Here is a 25278-nt window from a genome sequence, read left to right on the forward strand (position 1 = left end):
ATAAGTGTATACATTGACTGTGGCACTATTGACTGCTGATGTCTGGAAGTTCAATTACACAGACACTTCTGGTGATACTCTTATTTCTGTGATTGCATTTCTCTCCTTCCTGGTTTCTTTGTTCTGTACTAAACAGCAAGGGGTTTCCTTTCCCCAAGCTTAGATGGCCTCTACATGCCCTCCCTTGGGAATCTCATCTTTTACATGGATTCAGAATATACAAAGAAATATACAGAAGTGATTAATCTATCCAGTTCTGTCATCTGGATGAGTTACACTCCTAAGTGCCATCTATTTTGCTCACTAAATGACTTTGTGCTTATATGCTCTGCTCTGAGAAAGGTATATTGATAAAATGTGATTAAGATTCCAGTAAATGAAAATCCAAATGTACAATTGGTTAGTATTTCTTATATTTCAAAATTCTGCTAGAGTATCCTTTAACTATGGAATTTCCACAGCAATTTAAGTTTTCATTAGTGTCATTTCATTTCTTCATAAATAAATTGCCCGACACCTTAATTAAGAACATACTTATTACCAACTCTATATAGAATCATAGATATAAGGTTCTAGGAACTTATAAAAATTAAAGATAAATACTAAGGATAATAATTTAGTAATTTGCTAATTAAGAAATACTCTCCTACATCAATAACAATCTCAATTTTCTCTGTGTCGTGCACAAAGTGAGGACAATAAACAAGGTGAAGTTGGCTTTTCTTCGTAAGAAGGTAACTCATCTTATAGTTAATGCAGGGAATCGATAGAAAGGGCTTATGAGAGAGGCTGACTTATCATAACAAAGGCTGACAAATCATGGGCTGATTTCTGCAAATATAGTAAAAGCTCATTTAATGGAAAGAGAAGAGATGTATTTTATCTCCCCTGCTTCATCTCGTGCCACTCTTGTGCTGACTTTCTCTGCTCTTGCAAACCCTTCTTATTTCCTCAAGATGGTCCAAACTCTTTCTTTCCTCAGGGTGTTTGCACATTCTATTCTCTCTGATTGAAACACCTCCCTCCTGCTCTTCACCTGGATAATGCTCTCTCATACCTCAGAAAGTCCTTTCCTTGCCCTTCCAATCTAAGTGAAATCCTTCTTGTTAGTCTCTTTCCTTACATCTGGGTTTTTTTCCACTTTAGCTTTTTCCAAATCTAATCGTGTGTTTCCTTGTGTGCTTATCTTCCCATAAACTGCAAGATCCATGATGCCAGGGAAAATACTTCATCCTTGTAACTGTAATGCACTCTGCAAATTGCTCAGTATTTACTGAATGAAGGAAAAAGTTCATAATCACAGAAATTTCAACTCCCTAAATAGTTCTTGTGAAATGGTTAAAGCGGAGCGTAGGATAAAATCTTGACTCACTTCTCTGACAAATTCATTCCTCAAAGATAAAACAACATAAATATCTGCCTTTCTAAGTTTAGATATGAGTAAGTACTTTTTAGTGATAAGAACTTTGGAGGATGTAGCGGTAGGAAAGGAAGAAATTACTAAGTACTGTTATAAAAGTATATTCACAGACCCATCTGCAGAATGGGAACAAACCTGTTCTGCGTGTATTCTATAGTCTCTGTGAAGGCCAAATAAACTAAAATATATAAAGCTTGTAAAATCTTGTACAATTTAAGATGGTAGTTACAGTATGGCAGTTTGGGAAGAAGATACTTCACATATTTAAATAAATAGGAAAGACAGGAATGCCTCGGTGGCTCAGTGGTTAAATGTCTGACCTGCTTTTGGCTCAGGTCATGATCTATCTCACGGTTGTGAGATTGAGCCCCACGTCTGGCTCTGCACTGACAGCGTGGAGAGATTCTCTCTCTCTGCCCCTCCCCGGCTTGTGCTTGTGCGTGTGCTCATTCTCTCTCTCTCTCCAAATAAATAAATAAACTTAAAAAAATAAATAATAGAGAGAAGCCAAATAAGGAAAAGGACTTCTAAAAAGTGAAGTAGGTCAAAGTCCTTAGTTTAGTCCTGAGATAATACATGTTAATTATAGAAAATGTATACAATTAAGACTTTAAAAAGGAGAAAATAAAATTTCCCTTAATTTTATCACTTGGAAATAATACTTTTTAACATTTTGTAGATATTTTGACATTTAATTTTTGTTTTTATCTTATTGTTTTTTAAGTTCATTTATTTTGAGAGAGACAGAGAGCGCCAGCAGGAGAGGGGCAGAAAGAGAGGAAGACAGAGAATCCCAAGCAGGCTCTGCACTGTCAGAGCAGAGCCCAATGCAGGGCTCGAATTCACGAACCGTGAGATCAAGACCTGAGCCGAAGTCAAGAGTTGAACATTTAACCAACTGAGCCATCCAGGCACCCCTAATTTTTATTTTTATTAACAAAAGTGGCATAATTTTCTGAAACTGCTTTGTAATCTCTTCACTTAGTGATAGAATCCTTAATGGATGAATAGTATTTCCCTATGCTGAACTACTCATTCATTCTTGCATTTCTTCAGTAATTGAGTAATTATTGATTGAACACCTACTCTATGTAAAGTACCAAGTATGATGCTGGCAGTGGTGGTCAAGACAGAAGACAATAAAAAATTATTCCATTAAACATTTAGTTCTAGCACTGATAAATGCTAGGAGCAGAGTTACATGCTGCGAGTGCATTTAACGGGGTGTGTGGGAACCAGGGAACTAGGAGGGAACTAGGAGGTCAGGGGAGGGAGGCATATTTTAAGCCAGGATTTCAAAGATAAGGAGAAATAAAGCAAACTATCAAAAAGGGCATAGTAGGCAAAGACCTTACATAAGAAGGCACGTGCAAGTGTGATTTTTGGATTGGAACAGAAATCGAAACTTCACTAGAGAGTGAAATTCTGAACATACTCTTGAAATATTTCCAGTTAAGAAAAAAAAAGGAACAACAGAGAAGAGGCGTTAAAGAAACCAAGGAACAGGAAGTTTTTCCATACTCAGAATTTAGAAGAATACCTAAAAATTATGAAAGAAGGGGCATAGAAAAAAAATGTCGTATTCAAGAATCATTCACATGTGCCACAATTTGGGGGACCTTCTCTGATCTTCTTCAATAATTCATTTGGGATATCAAATTGAACTTGATACAGTACAGTCATTCCCTACGTGTTGGGAACAGAGGCTGGTGGGAATAGAGGCTGGTGGAGACCCTGTTAACCCCAAAGCATGTGCCACATATTGTCTTCATAGATGTGTCTCTGAATTATTTTTCACATAGCTGCTATGCTTAATAAAATACAAGTACTTTAAAAAACACTACTTTTCCTTAACAACTATACCACCCACTTCTCTGAGTTATATCACCGATCCCTAGGCCACCCCTTTTTTGTACTTATTTCCAGGTTCATTGGCATGCTTTCCAATTTTATCTGTCATAATCCTTAATGAAATTCAGTGTTGACATACAGAATCTATCTAACATCCTGACTTCTTGGCTGCTTGACCTACTTTTCTCAGTGATCATGTCCTTCATCCTAAAACTGCTATTCATTCCTTATCTCAGTAACCAAATCTCAATAATTTCAGATCCTTCCATGTTGGGAAGCTCACCACAGACAGACAATTCTCTTTCAGAATATTTCTAAGAATTAAGAAACAGATATGTTTAAATTTACATAATAATCTGACTTATGAAACATCCTCTCCTGCCTTATCCCTTAGATCGTGCACCAGACATCTCTCATTTTGCAGTCCCGACAACTGATGAGGGTGAGATTTGAGTTCATATCTATTTTGTGCTGGTCTCAGCTATCGAATGTAATGCTATCAGCTAGAAATACCTGTGGGCACTCGCCTGGGCCCCGGTGAGCTTCCCACAGACATCTCTCCTTCCAAACCAGTGTTACAACTGAACTGATCCTGTGGTTCTTACTATCACTGCAAGATATCCTTCAGCAACAACAATCAGGAAACATTGAAAAAAATATATAAGTTTATTACTTATAACATCTAGAAATTACATAGCACACACAGTGCCCTTAGGGATGAGGGTTGTACACAGGGGCTGGGGTGTTCTGCTTTCATTGAGGTTGAGGGTAGGGGCCTAGGGTTTCAAGGGCTCAATCTTTATTGGTGAATTTAAAACATAAGAGCAGAATTTGAAGCATGGGAAGAAAAAAAACCCAAGTGGCCCAAATGGTCAATTATTGAAATAAATATCTCAAACAGAGGAGCCTCAGTATGGGGAGGTGTGATGGCTCTGTGTCTAGTCATGTGTCTGGCAATGTGTTTATATAAGGTTTCTTTGCAGTAGATGCCTCTTTGAAATAGATCCCTCAGAAATCAAAATGTAAATCAGGAACTTACGTTACAAAAAAGGAAAAAAAACCAACTGCCAGAGCTTGTACTACAATATCTCTGGGTTATAATGATATTAGATCATCTATAAGATCACTAGAACTTTATCCATACATCAAAATTTAGGAAAATTATTTTTCATAATAAACCACAAAACCAAACAACTTCTTGCAAGAAAATCATATGAGCATTAGACTTCCGTCTACTTAAGCATTGAGGTGAACCAAAGGAAGTTCAGGAGAGAAGGGTCTTGAAAGGGAAGAGGATTGTAATTGTAACAGGGGACACATATACTGCTTGAATTTGGGGGAAACTGATTTTGTGATAAGCATTTAGCATTTTGCTACTAAACTTGTCACACTGTTGTGGAAACCTTAAGACATCACTGAAAGTACTCAACTTCTATCCTGCATCCTCACTGGCTTAGAGCCAGAAAACTTTAATTCACAGTTAAACATTTAACAGAGTCCCCATAAATGTTGACTAGTCGATGGAGTTTTTTCAGGATTCAACTGTTTCAATAATAAATGTCAGAACAGGGTACTACATAAATTAATTCCTGCATAAAAAGGTGTCCTGAAACTTAAGAAAATATTGGGTGAGTGAGTGAGTGTGTGTGTGTGTGTGTGTGTGTGTGTGTGTGTTCTAAGACACAGATTGATTTTTTTAAGGGCCATTCTGTTAGCAACTCATTCATCATTCATTCATTCATGTAACACATATTTATTGGAACCCTACTTTTTACCAGGCATTGGGCTAAGTTCTTGGCATATAAAGATGAAACGAAACATTCTCTGCTTCCAGTTGAGGATGGGTAGGAGGCAGACAATCCAAACAAGAATGCAGCAGAGAGCTATTACTATTATATTAAAAGGGTTATAAGAGATGAGCAGAAACAACAGCCTATCTAGTATAAAGGAATTCAAGGAGAAGCTTCATGGACAAAAAGACCTAGAACCTGAGACATAGTGGTCAGATAGCAAATCTTAGATGGGCCTGAGGAATGTGGTGAGGAGAGTGAGTAAAGCATATCTTGAGCTAGAGCCGGCCAATGAGAGCAAAGTGCATTTGATCACAAAGCTAATCTGACTATAGCACATTGTCTGCAGAATGGCAAGGGGTGAGAGAGGAGGGGCAGGAGGGTATTGGAGGGTCTTATAACCCATCTCAAGGAAGGCTCATGGGAAGCAGTCATTGGAGTTTTAAGCAGGCACTTGGCAAGATCATTATTAGATGCATTTAAAAAGTCCTACTGGCTTGGCCGTTTTTCTTGTATGTTTGTCTATCACTATATAGATCATCAGGCCTGGTTCAGCTAATCTTGCTCGCTTCAGATACCTCCCTTCTCCCTCAGTGCTGTACAGTGCATTTATCATAGGTTTTTAAAAGTACTTTGCAGATATTTCTTAATGAATTCTCCTAGGAATTTTGAATTTATTATTTAAATACTAGTGCTGGAACAAGACAATAAACTTCAAAGTAAAATGACTCCAGGGGAGGAGGCCAAGGAATAAAGGTACCAACTAATTTTGCATAATTATATTGGCCCAAGGAGGCTGATTAGTGTAATATGTGAAACCATCTAGGCAGGAAAACATGACTGTTCTCTAAGGCCTCAGAAATTGCAAATCAAGCATGTTGTAGAACTGAGATAATATAGACTCTGTGTAAAAGTCTGTTAACTGATTTAAAAAATGAGAACACAAACTCAGGAGATTTGCTTTCCCGTTCTTCTGAGGAGCTTGGGGTTTATGGTCCCAAGGGACTGCCGGTTTTGTAATTCACAAGTTACATCAGAGCATCAGAATGATGCAGAACACTTGAGGAGGATCTTGCAAGAAACAGTGGTTCAGTCATCGTACACACACACATGCAAGTGAGCCCTGAAACCTGAAGTTTCCTGTTTCCAACGTCAAGTGCTTCTCAATCATGTTAAGAATGAGTTTCATGGGATCTCCTGTCCCTTCCTCGGAGACAAAGAATTTCCCATTGTGCCAACTTGCTCCTGACTTTCTACTTCTATGAATGGTATATCCTTTTCTCTTGCTCCAAATCAAAACTCCTTATGCTTTGGGGTATCTTGAACCTCCTTTACCCTCACATAGGAAGAGAACAGAAAGCATCCTTCACGATGCTCATTTCCTTTCTTCCAAGACTGACTCTAATTAGCCTTGTTAACTCACCCCTGAACTAACTAATGCAGCAGCTTCCAGACACAGGAAAAAATATAGTAGCTCTCTTTAAATATCGAAGAACCGTGGAGTAGGAGCTGTGGAGTAGAAGCTGCAGACGATGTTCCTTCAGATGGCATTCAGAAGATGGAACATCTAAGCTACTCAGTAGAGCACTGGGTTCAAAATCAGGCGGGCTCACGAAAGAGTGAATATTTCTTCCAAGGACAGCCCAGATGATTTTGTCAGGGAAGTGGCTGAAGAGATTTCTGCACTGGATACGTATAGTTGCATTTGAAGATGATGTTCCATGATTACTTGATTAAGACATTAAAGACCTATCTGTTGTTACTATTTATCAAGTTTCACAACAGATTGGAAGGAAATTCAGAGTGATATATGTAAAAGGAAAATATGTAAATATGTTCAATGATATTTTTAAATAACATTTGGCTCAAAGCATCTTATTAGGTACTATCTTTAGAACAATTAAAACTAAGCACATATGCTCATCCATCTGCTTTATAAGAGTCTCATAATAATATTCAGTGTTTATATCAATTTTAATTTAGTTAATCCCCATATTCCCATTTTACAGAGGAATGCAGAACAACGGCATGTGAATGATGATATTCCATGATATTTTGCTGATGTAATTTTACTGAGACCTCATGAAAATCAGCAGAAGCCTTAAATATCAAGATTGTCTAAGAATTCTTGCAGCATACTGAATTGATACATAACTGCAAATGTCAGGTGAGATGTTATGGTCAGGGAAGCCAAAGGTGATGAATAAGAGGGTTGTAGTCAGTAATTTAATACTCATCTGCTTAGGGGTTGTATAAAAAGAACAAAAATACAAAACTTTCTGGCTTCTTTATCAAAGAATAACCCTTGTCACCTTTTAGGACTTTAAAATGATAATGTAGATGTAGTGCACGAATCTTTGTTGTGGGGGAACTTCATGTTCTAGTTTATTTATTGGATTAAAAATATTTATTGAGTGCCTATAATATACCAGGATATACAAAGTAGATACGGAATTTAATATCTTTTATATGAATTCCTGCAAAAATCTTTTGGACTCTTTTCCTGCCTCCAGCAGGTTCCTTCTAGTCCACCCTCCACATACTGCCAGAGTTATTCTTTCAAACACAAGTCAAATTGCATCACTGCCTTAGGTAAACATTTTAACAGCTCCCATTGGCAATCGAATGAAACCCAAATGCCCTTTCTATCATCTGCTTGCGTTTCCAGGTTTGTGTCCTAACATTACCTTTTGTGCTCTCTTCCAGCCATCATGAATTTCCTCCTCGACGGTTAGGTGTAATTATTCTTCCATGATTTCACACATGCTACTTCCTTGATCTTGAATGCATTTTCTTCCCTTTTCTGCTTTTGCTCTAGGCAGCGCAATATATACTAAAGACACTTCCCATTGCCTTAACTTTTATTTCTCTTAAAAGTATCTCTTTTTTGAGAATACTGAGTTGCTCTGTAGTGTCCTAGTCCTGATAACCCTGTCTATGTTCATTCTACTAATACCGTTCACTATTTATGGATGCTCTGGTGAGGATAATGCGGTGAGAAGAGATGAGCAATGGGTATGAGAAGAGGAAGGATGTAGAAGGAAGTCTTTGTGAATTCAATCAAGGAAGCTGACAGAACATCAGGGAAGCCCTGAAAGGGGCTTTCAACTCACTTCTGATACTGATTTAATTCCGCCACTCAAAAGGCCAGATAGATCATTCCTTTTTAGGCTGAGACCGCATACATATTTCTACCACTTTAAATTTGCATCACCATCTCTCTACCATAAGTAGTCGTTAATTGACATCTCGTTTACAAATAATACACAAATGCTATATATACAATCAACTGTGCCTTAAGGAAGAAGTAGGTAGATAAAAAGAGATATAGGCAACATAATCTATAGGAAAACATATATAAAGGCACGGAGATATAAATGCATGTGTGTCTTCAGACCCTGACCCAAATTCACTGTGACTGCAGTGAGGTCAGCACCGAGGAAATGGCATATATTTAATGATGTTTCTGATCCAGCATCACGGTGTTAGGTACCACTATCTACAGATACAGTAGACTTTGCAAACTTAATGAAGCAATGCAAGACTGTAGACTCCACAAGAGCAGGGACTGTGTCATTGACTTTGGTACTCTGCTACTATCGTTTCATTTCTGGTTCTCTTACCTGGTCTGTGAGAGTCCTTCTGTGATGACAGAAGTAGTGACACTCCACAGCACCGTTTGTAATCAACTGTGTTCTGTACATCTGAAAACATTCTTAATGTTTATTTATAGTCTGGGGATTATGAGGGAGGATGGGAATTTTGCCTTTTTCCTTTATCTGGCATTGATTACTCCAGATATTCTGAATAAGTCAGGGGTCTGTTCCTAAATATTAAAAATTCTTACTTTCCAAAAAGTTGGAAGTTGGTTGGTACCAAGAGTTCAAAGCTAGGAAGATCACCTTTCCTAAAAATTAAATACATTTCAAATAACAGGCTTTTTTTTTTTTCCTGTGGTAGTAAAATTTGCTTTGTTTAAGTAAAGCAACGTGATCTGTTCAAGGAATTAAAAAATGTTTCTTTTTTATTATCTTTGATTTAACAATAAAATTTGCTTGAAAGGTACTTCTCAATATAAATATAGGTTACACTCAAGTATATTAAGTTCTAATACTGGTATAAACATAGAATCACAAATGTACTTTATAGATTTTCTGGCATTTTGCACAGTAGGACTGTCATTTTCTTCTCTCAGATGGCCACACTAAAATATTTCTTTTAAAGTATAATAGAATATCAAGCATTCATACAAATAAGTTACATGAAAACCAATGAAAAATTAATCATAAAACTTAAAATCCCCAGGGGATATTATTACACTTGTAGGGCAAACATCCTATTTTCATTTATCCCTTAGTCATCCCTTTTGCCAGAATGTGCACTTAGGTCCTCAAGACCTAAGTCAGCTTTGTTTTTCTCATAAAAGACGCAAATAATCTGTATTTCAAGTTGACATTATTTTCCAAAGAAAAACATTTTTTCCATTCAATCCATATGTTTTGAGTCCGGATTGCTATCCTCACCATATTTAGAACCAAGACAAATGCAAAATATCCCTAGGCAAGCTTTACAAAGCCTCTTAGACATTGAGACAAACAGTACTCCAAAGACAAGGCTATCTTCCTGGGGTTAAAACAACTTTCAATGTAAATGGACATGATGGGGCAAAATGCACAGTGTGTTAACACTAAAAGGACATGGCATTGCCCTTCCAGGATGAGGCCCATTAATATCATTTTTTAAAAGCATGGTGTACTTATAATGAAATGGAAAGAAGTTAGCAAGTTGTTATGTGGGTTTTGCTGCACATGTGATTTGGACATAATCAGAAATTCTAATCATAAGAGGCTGTGAGAGCATTATAATTGCAAAAGAGGGAGGGCCCCTGGGTGTCAAACTCTCAGCAGGGAAATGGAGATTTATCACCTTAGCTCACTGAGGCAGGTGAACGATGGATGGGGTGGCTTACTGTCACTCCAGTGAATTTAGTGAGGAAGTGAAAGGCAGCCTTGTAGGGGGAGGGGGGTGTATAATGGAGAAAGAGCTGGGATTTACGAACTGAAATATGTGTTGTAATGGAGTGGATTTCAGGAATCTCAGTCTTAACTTCTGTCACAGCTATAGGATTATGGATGAGTCTCAGACAGGATTGTAATGAGACCTTTCAAACCAACTGAACGTACATTATCATCATAAACCACACAGAATGTACCTGCAGGCATTCCAAATCCATGAAGGTGAAGATCTAATTACACATTAAGTTTTTCTTTCTGCCAATAAGGATATTTGCTAAAGAGCAGGTTAACAAAATTACATTTGTTGTCTTTTGCTTCCTGAGCCCACATGCCTCTATCTATACTTAATTACGCGCCATTGATGTTTACGGACAGTCATGGTGAAGAGTACAAAACCCCAAGGGAAAGACTAAGGAGCCTCCTGGTTTTGCTGCTACCTCTCCTAGTCCTGGGTATTTCAAAACCACAGGCTAGCAAGGTGAGCAAGCTGGATTAGCAACAGGTGAACTACAAGGTCCTTCTTGTTCTAGGATTCCATGAAATAAGAAAGGGACTATGACTCTATTTCATACAAAAACTATACACTGACATCAGATCCTTCAATGAAAAATAAAACCAAATATATAAAATAATAACTGCAACTGAATACCAAATCATAATACTATCAAAACATTAGCATATAGTATATGCAAAATACCAAAAAGATTTATTGATTTTTGTTATATTTGTTTATGTGGGTTGTTTTTAAATGTTTTATTTATTTTTGAGAGAGAGAACACAAGTGGGAGAGGGACAGAGAGAGAGGGGACAGAAGATCTGAAGCGGACTCTGCTCTGAGGTGAGCAAGCCCGATGCAGGGCTCGAACTCATGAACTGCAAGATCATGACCTGAGCCGAAGTCGGTGGCTCAACCAACTGAGCCACCCAGGTTCCCTTGTTTATGTGTTTTTATGCAAGTATATTCTATATGCACGTGTCTGAGGTAAAAATCACACTGTGTCTCTGTCTATATTAAAAATATTTTATTATTCACCAATGATGCCTATTATAAAAAAAAATCCAGGGGCGCCTGGGTGGCTCAGTCGGTTAAGCGTCCGACTTCGGCTCAGGTCATGATCTCACAGTCCGTGAGTTCGAGCCCCGCGTCGGGCTCTGTGCTGACAGCACAGAGCCTGGAGCCTGCTTCAGATTCTGTGTCTCCCTCTCTCTCTACCCCTCCCCTGCTCATGCTCTGCCTCTCTCTGTCTCAAAAATAAATAAAAACATTAAAAAAAAAATTTAAAAAAAAATCTAGGGGTTCCTGCGTGGCTCAGTTGGTTAAGCATCTGACTCTTGATTTCGGCTCAGGTCATGATCTCACAGTCATGAGATTGCACCCCATGGGCTCTGAACTGGGCATGGAGCCTGCTTAAGGTTCTCTCTCTCCCTCTCCCTCTCCCTCTGTGCCCTCTCCCTCTCTCCCTCTGTGTCTCCCTCTGTGCTCCATCTGTATGTGTGTGTACTCTCTCTCTCAAAAAAAGAAAAAAAATCCAGAAAATAACAAATGTTGGTGAAGGAGATGTTGTGCACTGTTGATGGGAATGTAAAATGGTGTCCTTACTGTGGAAAATGGTAAGACTATTCCTCAAAAATTAAATACAGAATTACCATATGATCTAGCAAAAATTTCACTCTTGTATATACACCCAAAAGAAATGCAAACAGGGACTTAAATCAATATTTGTACAACCATATTCATAGCAGCATTATTCACAATAGCCAAAAGGTAGACAATACCCAAGTGTCCAGTGATGGATGAACAGATAAACAAAATGTGCTGTATGCACACAGTGGAATAAAAAAGAAGGAAATGTAACACACTCTACAACAGGGATGAACCTTGAAGACATTATACTAAATGAAATAAGCCATTCACAAAAGGACAAATATTGTATGATTCCACTTATATGAGGTATCTGGAGTAATCAAATTTTTAGAGACAGAAAGCAGAATGGTGGTTGAGGTAAGGAGAGGGAATGAGAAATTAGTGTTTAATGGGTACAGAGTTTCAGTTTGGAAGGTGAAAAATTTCTGGAGCTGGATGGTGGTGACGGTTGCACAACATGAATAAACTTAATGCCACTGGATGCTTAAAAATAGTTAAGACAGCACAGCTTAAGTTATACGTATTTACCACAATTAGAAATATTCTAACTACATAAAAAAATAATGAATATAGAAGTTCCAATTCTTCTTTAGAAACTGAAACATTTCAGTTAGCTTTCTGTTCTAACCAGATCTGGGGGCAATTAATGGTTTAATGTTTTTATTATAAGGGAAGCTGTTACCAGAAAGTGGGGGAAATAGGTGCTGGGTAAGCAAAAGTAGCAAATGCTGTCTATGCCATGACTCCAAAGCAGGATGCAGGTTTGAAGTAGTTGGAAAGCCACAAAGACAGGGAGTAAGGGCTCAGTCAACAGAGGCAGAGGGGCCATACAGTTCAGAGGAAGATTAGGAGGGCTTTGGGAAATCATGAGTTTTAGTTTGGGAATCTCCTTCTCCAACTGTAAAATGGTTGATTCATCAGATATTATTATTTTTTAATTGACTTTATCATATTTATTTTCTTTCTACTACTACTAAATTAGTTTCACACATTTTTGCTTCTCCCACTGGACTGTAAGATCTTGTAGAAGACAATCGATGCCATATTTATTCCCAACTTCCTTATAATTCATAATAGACACATTCTTGATAATGACTGAATCAATGAAGGGACGCAAAGTAACACAGTACTCGTCCTGTTAGAATTCACAGTGCAGAAAAGTATTGGTGTGTCAATCAAACAATTAGAACATATCTTGATTATTTGAGCCACCTACTAAATTCAGGAGAAGGTGGTCCAAAGTTTTTCTTAATCCACCAGTACAGAATCTAATATAATTCTGGTGAATTGGACCTACCACAGATTAACAGAATGTACTGAGACTGATACAATAAGATAATAAAAATAATAATAGTTAACAATTCTTTAGAATTTAAATGTCAGACTCTGTATGAAGCACTTTCCGTGGCATCTCTTTTTTAATCTTAATTTTGGAGGTATTTATTTTTATTTTACAGACAGAAGAATCCAAAGAATCCAAAGAGATAAAGTTAAATAATTTTTAAAAGCCACATTCAAATTATTAGGTTGATTATTTAAACCCAGAGAATTTAATCCTAATCCCACAGAATTTGAAGATAAATGCACCTTTCTTATCTGGTGATGTCATGAAAAGCAGACCAGGAGCACTTACTCTGCACACTGTCAGGCCACCCAAGCGCATATGATTGCTCAATTCAAGAATATGAAAATATTTTCATTAGTATTTACAGATTATTATGGAGCTTTTTTTTAAAGGAGTAAACATTTGGGGCACCTGGGTGGCTCAGTCGATTGGGCGTGCAACTTCGGCTCAGGTCAAGATCTCATGGTTTGTGAGTTCGAGCCCTGCGTCAGGCTCTGTGCTGACAGCTTGGAGCTTGCTTTGGGTTCTGTGTCTCCCTCTCTCTCTGTCCCTCCCCACTCATGCTCTGTCTCTGTCTCCTTCAGATATAGATAAACATTTAAAAAATTAAAAAAAAAATAAAGGAGTGAACATTTTAGTTGTTTTCAATAGTGAAATTAGTCATTCAATTTTTGTCAGGGAGCATTTGCAAGCCTGGGGCTTTTTGTGGAGTGCAATGTGAACAGATACATATTTAAATAAAAGTGACAGGCCTATTCTTGCAAAAAAAAATGGAGCTAAAATATTTCCTTAAGGAAAAGATCAGGTTTTAAAAGATACAGTTAAAAGTAACTATTTTTTTAATAAAAGTGATTTAAACATTTAAAAGTTATTATTTAGTTATTAATGCCAAAGAATTGAGTATATGTGAGTTCCCAGTTGAAGTACTCATTTGAAAATATCTCTTGCAAAGCATGGCTCTATGGGGTGTTCCTGTAACATAAGTTGAGCCTTCTATTTGGCTTTTCGATGTGCTAGACATACATAACGTGTATCATGCCCCTGATGGAATGGACGTTCATTGGTAATTGGTATCTAGCCCATTTTACTCCTTTGCGTTAGGGCATGAGCACGAAGACCTACCTATAGCTTCATTCCTCTAAAGGCCACTTAGTTCTACACAAAGAAAATCTAGTTTCATAGAGCCATTCTCTGCACCTTTACCGTTCACCTTTCTAACTCTTATCTGAATGTGCCATATTGTGTTGGGCCAGACAGTTTCTATTGGGAAAACCAAACATCGAATAGCGCAAACATGGACCACCACCCCACTCTCATTAGTCTACTCAAAATACATGCCCTGATTTATCAGTAATATTTTTACTTAATTTCTGTATTTAAAAAAAATGTTTATTTATTTATTTTGAAGGAGAGAGAGAGAGTGCGAGTGGGGTAGAGGTAGAGAGAGAGGGAGAGAGAGAGAATCCCAGCAGGTTCTGTGCTGTCAGTGCAGAACCCCGCAGGGGCTCGATCCTATGGACCATGAGATCATGAATTGAGCCCAGATCAAGAGTCTGATGTTCGACCGACTGAACCACCAGGTAACCTTCTGTATTTTTTAACTAAAACCAATTTAATCATTATTTTATTTTAAAAGTTGTCTTAATAAAGAATAGCAGACATGCAAAAAAAAGAGTATACAATGATTATACATCTCAATAATTATTATGAAGGGAATATTTTCATTTAATCACTCCCAAGGTAAGCATGATCCTAATTTCTAAGATTGTAGTCTATTTTTCCCCTAGCATCCGGCTGTTATGAAAAACTGTATACTCACATTTTGTTGGTATATACCAAGGGATGGAAACGGCTGCATCAAAAGGTAGGCTTACATTTGATTTTAAAACAACACGAAACCATTTGTAAATTGGTTATTTTGTTTGCCATTCTTACGAGCAGTACCTGAGAGTTCCCATTACCCACATCTTTGCCAACCTTCTGATAAGCAACATGGAGCAGAGTTTTATTAATGTGTTAGTGAGAGAAATGTTTTCTTTACATTGGAGCATTTCATATATTTATATTTCATATGTTAATCTTTTGTAATGTAAGTCTAAATATCACTATTTGCTTAAAATATGACCCACCTACCTCCTCCTGTAGTTCACGAGTCTGTCCAAGGCTTATGCTCTGCTTCTGTGCCTTTTCAGTCTCTTCTAATTTCACCAGAGGCCCTGGAGAGAAAAGCATCCCCGATTATAGTTTTTATAAGCATTTCCACTGTATGTGTACATGTATTAGTGCCTTTTTTGTGCTAGGCATTTTATGTACCTTATCCCATTTTCTCTTCAAAAACATATTTGAGAGAGGAGGGAAGGAAAGGGGAGGAATGCAAGGGAGGGGAGAGAAATTAAGTAATGTGGCCAAGGTCAGACTCAGATTTAGGAAGCTGGGGAAAGCATGGAATCAAGTTTATTTAATCCCAAAGTCCATACCATTTTCAGAGCATCACAGTGCCTTTTATGGCAGCAGACTGCTGATACTTGTTATTTAAATATAAAAGATCTAAAACAGATAGATTTTATATATTTTTAAATTTTAATATTTATTTAGTTTTGAGAGAGAGAGAGACAGGGCATGAGTGGGAGAAGAGAGAGAAAGAGGGAGACAGAATCTGAAGCAGGCTCCAGGCTCTGAGCTGTCAGCACAGAGCCCCATGTGGGGCTCGAACCCACGAACTGCGAGATCGGACACTTAACCGACTGAGCCACCCAGGGTCCCGTTACTTCCACTTTTAAATGTTAGCATTATCCATGGGGCTCTTGGGTGGCTCAGTCGGTTAAGCGTCCGACTTCAGCTCAGGTCATGATCTCACAGTCTGTGAGTTGGAGCCCCCATATCAGGCTCTGCACCGACAGCTCAGAGCCTGGAGCCTGCTTCGGATTCTTTGACTCTCTCTCTCTCTCTCTCCTTCACCCGTTCGCACTCTCTCTCTCAATAAATCAATAAATAAATACTTAAAACATGTTAGCATTATCCCTTTACATATACATTTTCTTAGTGTTTAAAATAATCTGTAAAAACAATTAATCATATTCCGATATTACTGTTTCTTTCCTATGTTGAAAACCTTACCAGTGCCAGGGAAGCAGTTGACTGCCATTATGAATTTAATGTGAAACATTGCAGATTTGGTTTTTATCTGTCAAGTGCAAGTACCCGTAGGGAATTAGAAGTCAGCAAGACATTCTCCGAGAATCATGCCTGTTCGAGGTCCAGGAAAGTAACACATAAATACAGGACAAAGAGATTCATCAACATCAATGTCAGAAAGGCATGGAGGAAGTGTGTGCCCTCTTTCCCTGGTCTGATTCTGAACAGGAATTCTCTGAGGACTGTACTGAGACTCCTTCTTCTTCTTTCCTCCTCCCTGTGTACTGCCTGGCACAACCAGTGTGCCCTTGGGTTCTTGTACTCAGGTTCTTCCCCCCAGGGTTCCCTTTGCCAGAATTGTTCCTGTTGTTTGTAATAAACGTCCAGAAGAGTTGGGCTGTGTTTTAATATTTCAAAGGATTTTCAGGTCAGTGCTTTTCCTGTGATTTTAAAAAATGCAAACTTAATTTTACTATGGTGTTTAATGAACCTGTGATAAATGTTAAAAACTCTGTTTGCATTTAATGTAGGACCTGGATTCTTCATATTGAGGAATGATTAAGACATTAGTCCACCCTTTCTATGGAAAACAAGTTATGCACAGTTGAAGAAATAGAGACAATAGGAAAAATAATTATTTTGTGCCTAACATGTGCTAGCTACTGTACATACTTTATCTTATTGAACAAAAAAAACTCTCAAGGTAGTTACTATCACCCCTATTTTGCAGATGAGTAAGTGGGTATTAAAGAGAGCAAGGATTACTATTTACAGCCAGTGGCTACAGATGAGGAATTCAGGATTGAATTCAGGTAAGCCTGCTACCCAAGTCCCTGATTCTTTCACCAAAACATTTGCCTTTGCCAGACTTGTAACTAATATCGATGTCTATTAATAAACAGGCAAATAATACAATAAATCTATGCAGGCCATTTTTTCTAACCAGTTTGTCTTCACGCATGGGAAACAGGATGGCATAATGGCAGATATGAGCACAGTTTTGGATGTCAGCAAGCATAGATTCCAATCCTGACTATAACACTGATTAATTACTTTATCTCTAATACCTATTAGAGTATCAAACTAAACTAGCCTCTGTGAGGTTCTGCTTTCTCATGTGTAAAATGGGAATAATAATAACATCTAGATCATAAGGTGATATTATAAATAAGATAATGAAAATTAAGTGTTTAACACTGCGTTACGTAGAGTGCAAACCATTAGCTATAATTATAGTATCTCTTACAGACTTTAACACATGTAAAAACTATTTAAAACAATCTGCTTATTAATAACAAATAAAAGAAAGTTATGATTTACCACTGTGCTAAGTCTAAAAAGCATAACCGTGATGGGCTGGTACTCAACAATAAAGGCATTTATCTTCACTTAAAAACATAAGTAATTCTTAAATTAGGAATAAAAGTGTCAGTGCAAGAACAGTTGCATTTGCTTGTCATTAATAGACTTTACTTTAAAAAATTTTTTTTAATGTTAATTGTTTTTGAGAGACAGAGAGACAGAGCATGACAGGGGAGGGGCAGAGAGAGAGGGAGGCACAGAACTCGAAGCAGGCTCCAGGCTCTGCGCTGTCAGCACAAAGCCCGACGTGGGGCTTGAACTTATGAACTGTGAGATCATGACCTGGGCCAAAGTGGGATGCTCAGCCGATTGAGCCACCTAGGCACCCCGTCATTAATGCACTTTAAACCGACCAAGTAACTAAAGACTTACAATGTCCATTTCCTCAATTCTTTGCTTGGACATTTCTCTACATCTAATAAGGGTTACAAACCATGGATATCAATTGTGAAATCATCCTTAGTGAAATCCAGGAGCTTACATAAGACTTTGAACCACTTGCGATTGTTTGGTCTAGAGCTTTCTGCACACCAGTGATGTAGGAGGAACCCCTACAACAAACAGCTACAATGAACTATAAATAAATAACTTGTAGCTGAAAGGAAAAAACGGACTCATCAAGTTTCGCATTTTATTCAGCTCAACAGAGATACAATTTCAAACTTAGTCATGGACTAAGGCTGAATTGATAGGTTGTCATGACCACAGTTCCAAGCACTGAGAGTTTTTTCAGTTCCTCATGGTATCACAGCAGGGGTCATTTTCTTATCATTAATTTTAATTTCTTTCTCTCTCTCTTTCTCTTTGGCCTACTTTGCATAGTGACCTACAGAATATGTCACCCTCTTAATCTTATCTAGGTCACAAACTGGAACAGGGAGAGACATCATGCTGCATTTCATCTGTAGAAAAGAAAGATTTCCAAATCTTTGAGAGGGATAGGAGGCCTAGTGTTTCCAATTTGGTTCCACAATGAAAAATCTATCATTTTGCCTCTAAGATTAACCATTTAAGTAAAATAGATTATAATGTTTACTTCCCCCCGCCATGTGAATACAAGTCGAGTGGGAATATTTATTTTAGAGTCTAACAAAGTATTTTTGAATTTTGTCAGAAACATCTCACATAGTAATTTTGTGTCGAGTTTACATTTGTCATCATCCACAGAAGAACCTTGTGGGTCAGAGAAGCCACTACAGTGTCTTACTTTGTTCCCATTAGGGACAACACTTAACAATGAGCCAGACTGTGTTCCAATAAAACTTTATTTATGGGCTCTGAAATCTGAATCTCATATACTTTTCATGTATCACAAAATACTCTTTTATTTTTTTCTAAGCATTTAAAAATGAAAAAGAGATGCCTCGGTGGCTCAGTCGGTTAGGCTGACTCTTGATTTTGGATCAGGTCATGACCTTATGGTTCATGAGTTTGAGCCCCATATTGGGTTCTATGCTGGCAGCATGGAGCCTGCTTGAGATTCTCTCTCTTTCTCTCCATCCCCCCACCCCCTCAAAATGAATAAATAAACAAAAAATGAAAAAATTTCTTAGTTCATCTACCATACAAAACAGGTGGATTTGGCCCATGGGCTAGCTATAATGTGCTCACTTCTGCACCAGATGATTGAACTGAAAGAATGGACATTATTTGATTTGCAGAAACAAAGTGCACATCTATGAATATTTATCTTATTTGTGCAAATATAACCTGGTCATTCACTGGATCTTCCCACTAAACTCCTCCACTAAAACAGTGCATATGTGAATGCCTTCTTGAACAAGTAATTATTTGACAAATATAGCTAAATCATTTTTTTGTAAGCTACATAGATCTTATCTTATAGGAAAGACTCTATATTTATGGTCTATATTCTCTAGGGATACCAATGTATAATTTATTTTGATTTACAAATTCATATTCCTGTGTCATTAATAGTATGAAATTCATTCATTAGTCTAAATCATACTATTATGCTATGTTTTTTAATATCTATAATATTAAAAAATAACTCCTATGTTTTTTAATATCAATAAATAACTATAAGAATAGATTTACATAATAGCAGAAAACGAATTTATTGCAGGATATGTGAATGTTTGTTCCTTCTTTAATTTTTGAGGTATCAAGGAAGCTCACTTTTGTAAATAACCAAATGATGATTTTTTTTTTTTATAAAGTCAATAATGGTGGCAATGAAGTATGAGTAGAACCCTAACCTCATTTCTTAATCTCTTTGGGCCTTAGTATCTTTAACAATTAAAAAACAACAATGTCTTTTCACAGCTTTATGTAAATTCTTTGTAAATGGTGGCTTGCTATAAACATAAAAAAAGATTATTACTCAAGTAAAGTATCTATTTCAAAGTGCAAAAATTGTGAGTGTGTATATACGTATATATGTATGATTTTTAAGTGAAACATACATAGATGGTTATTGAATTTATTCAAAATTTGGAATTAGGTATTGGGAATAGGAATTTATTTGAATGCATATGTGTTTGTGGATATAGGACATAAGATATATATATGTAAGAAGCTTAAATTTACATTTTAAATGTATAGTTTCAATGAATTTGCCTACAAGTCTTTTAAACCTAACTTCTTCCATAGGAAAAGATATATAAAGTTGTGCTGGGAAATATGACCCAGTTTTTTCAAATTAGCATTCATGAAGTTTGGTGGTTGAGTCTTAGCAGAACATATTGAAAATGTAGCTCTAATTGTTAACAACCCCCTCCATTCCTATGTTTTTTAATATCAGCATTAAGAAAGCCCCTGAGGATGCATTTAGGTGAATAAAGAGGACTTACAATCACATGGTTAGGTGACTGCCTTTTTTTTTTTTTTTGCTCTAAAGATTTACTGTCACAAAAACAAGTTTTGCTGCCGATTTAAATTACAAAATTAATGAATGTTCATTTTTTAAAAGTGGAAACACTGGAAGATACAAAGAAGACAAAAATTCACACGTTGTCCCACTTTTCCAAATAAAATCACACTTAATATTTTGGTGAATTTTGGATCCATTTACATTTAAACTACTGAATTTACAATTTACATAAAATTTGCATATGGATGCTTTTAATTTGATATAATGCCATAATCCCTTTTCCAATGTCATACAGAACGTGAAAGCATCAGTGTGGCAGTCAGGGCTTGATCAGAAGACAAAATAAGAAGATATTTTATTATAAGGATTTGGTTTTATGCAAGTGAGAACACAGGTTAAACAGTCTACGTGAAGCTGTCCTTCTGTGTCCGGTGCAAGAGGCTGAAGGCAGCAAGGCAGGCAATCTGGAAGGAAGGAGAGCCATAAAGAAGAGGAGGAGCCGAATACGCTAGGAACCTACCAGGGTGAGTGGGGACTGATGAGGCTGGACTGGTTTCCCACAGCCTCCAGACCTCCAGCTTTGATGCATGGAAATAACCTGCAAAGAGAAGCAGGCATCCACCCTCAACAGCAAAACGCACACCTGGCCCCGGAGCTGCAGGAGCTGCTGAAGGAGCACCAGCGGGAGCTGGAGAAGCTCCTTCCTGGCTGCTGACCCATCCAAGGTGGACAGGCAGGAGCTGCGACAGGGTGGGGTCCTCCGCACTGCTCTTCCCCTGAGAAAAGCACAGGGATGCCTTGGCTCGACTTCACTTCCAAATCTCACACAAAGTTCTGGCACTCCCGACTCCCAACTGTGCAGAAAAGGGATATACATATCTTGCTCAAATGAGCACGGTACCATTCTACCACAATCACTTTTATTTTAATGCCGATGCAATAGTTCCTGAAGTGGGCACGCTATGGTTGGTACCACAACGTGCAGTTATTGAATATTTGGGAACGTGGAGATGCCTAACAGTATTTTATAGATATCATACCTTGTTACTTTGCACATGGTCTCTAAGGATCACGGTGGTCGGCATTTGTTAGTTGGCAACATTTACTGATTCTTCTCTGTTTAACTGACCTAATACTTGCCTTCAGGTTTGAGCTTGAGTATGAAGGTCAAGAAGTCTCTCCTGATTTTGTAAAACTTGTTTGTGGTCCCCCACCGTGCTCCTGTAATGCTCTGTGTTAGCTCTACTGCAGAGTCCTTACTTTTCAGTGCGATTGCACATGCACCTGTGTCTTGCAGCAGATTCTAAATCACTTGAGGCCAAGTATCTCAACCGTTGGACCTCCAGTTTTTGGAAGTAGGTAAGCAATCAGTGCTCTTGAATTCATGAAATCAAACTGCTACTTAAACCAGCAAGATATATTCTTTTGTTCTATTGGTTTTCCTTATTTCAAAATATTCTCCGATTTAGTCACACGAGTTTTCTTCAGAAAAATGCACTGATGACCAGCTTTCCTCCGGCCTCATGGGGCACTTTGCCAGTCCCCGTGGATGAAAGTAATTGGAAATGTTTGCCGTTAGCGTCACATGGTTGGCAAATCTATGCAAAAATAAAAGCCGTTTCACCAACCGAATAACAATGTTTTGAGATTTTCTGTTTGGGATCAACTATTAACTTTTTGAGCTGTAATTTAATTTAACTAAAAACTTAAAAACTGGATTATGGTCGATACAAAATGTTACACTAATTTCAGGCATACAGCGTAGTGATTTGACAACTCTATATGTTATGCTATGCTCACCACAAGCATACCTACCACCTGTCACCGTACAACGCTATTACTATACCACTGAATATATCCCCTATGCTGTACCTCTCATTCCCACGACATGGATCAACTATTATCAAAGTTAATAAGTAATAGCTAAAAACAAAAGCAATCGCTATGTACCATACTTCTGCTAAGTATAAAATGAAGAAACTCCAGTTAACTCATTGCAATTCTTTTCCAAATATTCGTGTGAAATACATATTAATACTGAATTCATGCGATGTCTCTCACTCATCTGTTATTCAGAGTGCTTTTACAAAGGGTAGTTTCAACTTAAAGACGAGAGGAGAGACTTTGAATAAAGGACAAACACAGGAAAATGTAATCTCTGAATATTTTGTCTTCTGTTACTTCTGTCAGGGTATGTAGAAGGTTCACTTTTGCACTATTCTAACCATAATCAATTACTGGAGCCCTATTTATGTTAGTGAGTTGGTAGTGCTGGAAAGATAGTAGGCTCTTCTCCAAAATTTATGAGATGGCTGTATCTATTACCTTACTCTCTGTAATACTTTCCTTTTGCACATTTTGGCTTTATTTTCCATCCAAACTGGTAAGTTCTGTAGTAATTAATTATTAAATAGATATCACATTTCTAAAAGCCTTTTGTTATCAATACTCATTCTTTTCATCATTGGGTTTGATATCTTTGGGTTTGATGAAGTCAGCTTTTAAGAGTGTCATCAGAACTTATTCAATATCTCATTTCCTTCACCTCTCTGCCCCTGGTACTGCTTTTATGACTTCGATTTTTTTTAGTTTCCACATAAAAGTGAGATCATGCAGTATTTCTTTTTCAGTGTATGCCTTATTTTACTTAGTATAATGTTCTGGAGGTTCATACATGCTGCCACAAATGGCAAGATTTCCTTCTTTTTTTAAGGCTGAATAATATTCCACTGTATCCATATGCCATATTCTCTTTGTCCATTTACCTATCAATATTTAGGTTGTTTGCATATCCTGGCTATTGAGAATAATGCTGTGATGAACATAGGAGTGCAGGTATCCCTTCAAAATGCTGATATTATTTCCTTTGGGGATATACCTATATCTAGAAATGAGATTGCTGCAGATTAATATTTAGCGTGATAGCTATTGTTAGTAATACTCTATTACATACTTGAAATTTGCTAAGAGAGTTGATCTTAAGTGTTCTCAGCACACACACATGAAAATCATAACTATGTGAGGTGATAGATATGATAATTAGCTTGATTGTGGCAATTATTTCGCCACGTATATGTATATCAGAACATCACATTGTATGCCTTAATTATACATAATATTTGTCAAGTATACCTCAATAAAGCCAAAAAATTAATAAGTGTTAGCATTAGGCTTTAATTTGAATTTTTCTTTCTCTTATTTGCAAGCAGAGTCTAATGTCATGGCAAGTTAGAATACCCAAATATCACCTGTAAAATATTGATGCATGTTTAAAGCAGATGTATTCTAAATAATAAATAGATGAATTACTTCCCTTTATTGCCGCACAGTTTTATATTTTATGGGCTCTAAAGTGTGACATAAATGGCTATGGTTCCAAGTGTTCTGTTCTTTAGACATGCTCCTACTGTTGATCTTTGCTGCGTTCTCCATCTCTGACAGATCTCAGTATCACTTATCTCTGTCAAACCAGCCTCCAAAAGATGGCACCCAGGAGGTGATTACTCACTGAAGGTGATGAAATGAGCCACAGTGGGAAGCACAGGTTGGGCCTGAAGATACCTATGGCATTTTAGCTCATTCTTCCTCAAATCTTGGATCATCTTTGTTTCTTAAGGAACAATTTTCACTGACTTCCTTGGCCATTACCCTATTAACCTTGAGCTATTAACAACTGAGTTCACTCAATTATTGAATAATACCCTGAACTATATATATATATATATATATATATATATATATATATATATATATATATGTTATATTACAGTTATATTACTTTCAGGTGTACAATATAGTGATTCAACAATTCCATACATCACCTGGTGCTCATCACAAGTACTCTCCTTAATCCCCATCACCTATTTCACCCATTCCCCGCCCCACCCCCCCACTCACCTCCCCTCTGATAACCATCAGTTTGTTCTCTATAGTTAAGAGTCTGTTTCTTGGTTTGTCTCTCTCTTTTTTTTCCTTTTGATTGTTTCTTTTGTGTCTTAAATTTCACATATGAGTGAAATTATATGGTATTTTTCTTTATTTTGCTGAGCAGTATATTCTCTAGCTCCATCCATGTTGTTGCAAATGGCAAGATTCCATTCTTTTTATGGCTGAATGATATTCAATGTTCTCTAACCATCTTCTCTATGTATTCATCTATGGATGGACACTTGGGTTGCTTCCATAACTTGGCTATTGTAAATAATGCTGCTATAAACATAGGAGTGCATGTATCCCTTTGAATTAGTGTTTTTGTACTATTTGGGTAAATGCCTGGTGGTGTGATTACGAGACCATAGGGAAGTTCTATTTTTATCTTTTTGAGAAAACTCCATATAGTTTTCTACAGTGGCTGTACCAGTTTGCATTCCCATCAACAGTGAAGGAAGGTTCCCCTTTCTCTACATCCTCGCCAACACTTGTTTCTTGTGTTGTTGATTTTAGCCATGTTGACAGGTGTGAGGTGATACCTCATTTCATGATGACTGATGTTGAATATCTTTTCATGTGTCTGTTGCCCATCTATATGTCTGTCTTCTTTGGAGAAATGTATGTTCATGTCTTCTGCTCATTTTTTAATTGGATTATTTGTTTTTTAGGTGTTGGGTTGTATAAGTTCTTTATATATTTTGGATACTAACCTTTATTGGATAAATCATTTACAAATATCTTCTCCCATTCAGTAGATTGCTTATTAGTTTTTTTGGTTGTTTCTTTTGCTGTACAGAAGCTTTTTATTTGATGTAGTCCCAGTAGTTTATTTTTGCTTTTATTTCCCTTGCTTCAGGAAACATATCTAGAAAAATGTTGCTATGGCTGATGTCAGAAAAAGTCCTGCCTGTGCTCTCTTCCAGATTTTTGTGGTTTCAGCTTTCACACTGAG

At 37.2% G+C, this 25278-nt stretch overlaps 1 long non-coding RNA gene across 5 annotated transcripts in view; it reads right to left on the bottom strand.

Annotated features, from left to right (window-relative positions):
- Positions 1-25278, bottom strand: part of LOC122210692 — a 490688-nt gene that overhangs the window by 117769 nt on the left and 347641 nt on the right. For all 5 annotated transcript variants that reach the window (XR_006198171.1, XR_006198180.1, XR_006198177.1 and 2 more), the window contains one exon: positions 15200-15282. This is a non-coding gene — a long non-coding RNA (uncharacterized LOC122210692). The remainder of the gene's footprint in view (positions 1-15199; positions 15283-25278) is intronic.

The sequence above is a fragment of the Panthera leo genome, chromosome A2 (assembly GCF_018350215.1).
Source record: "Panthera leo isolate Ple1 chromosome A2, P.leo_Ple1_pat1.1, whole genome shotgun sequence".
Classification (NCBI taxonomy): Eukaryota; Metazoa; Chordata; class Mammalia; order Carnivora; family Felidae; genus Panthera; species Panthera leo.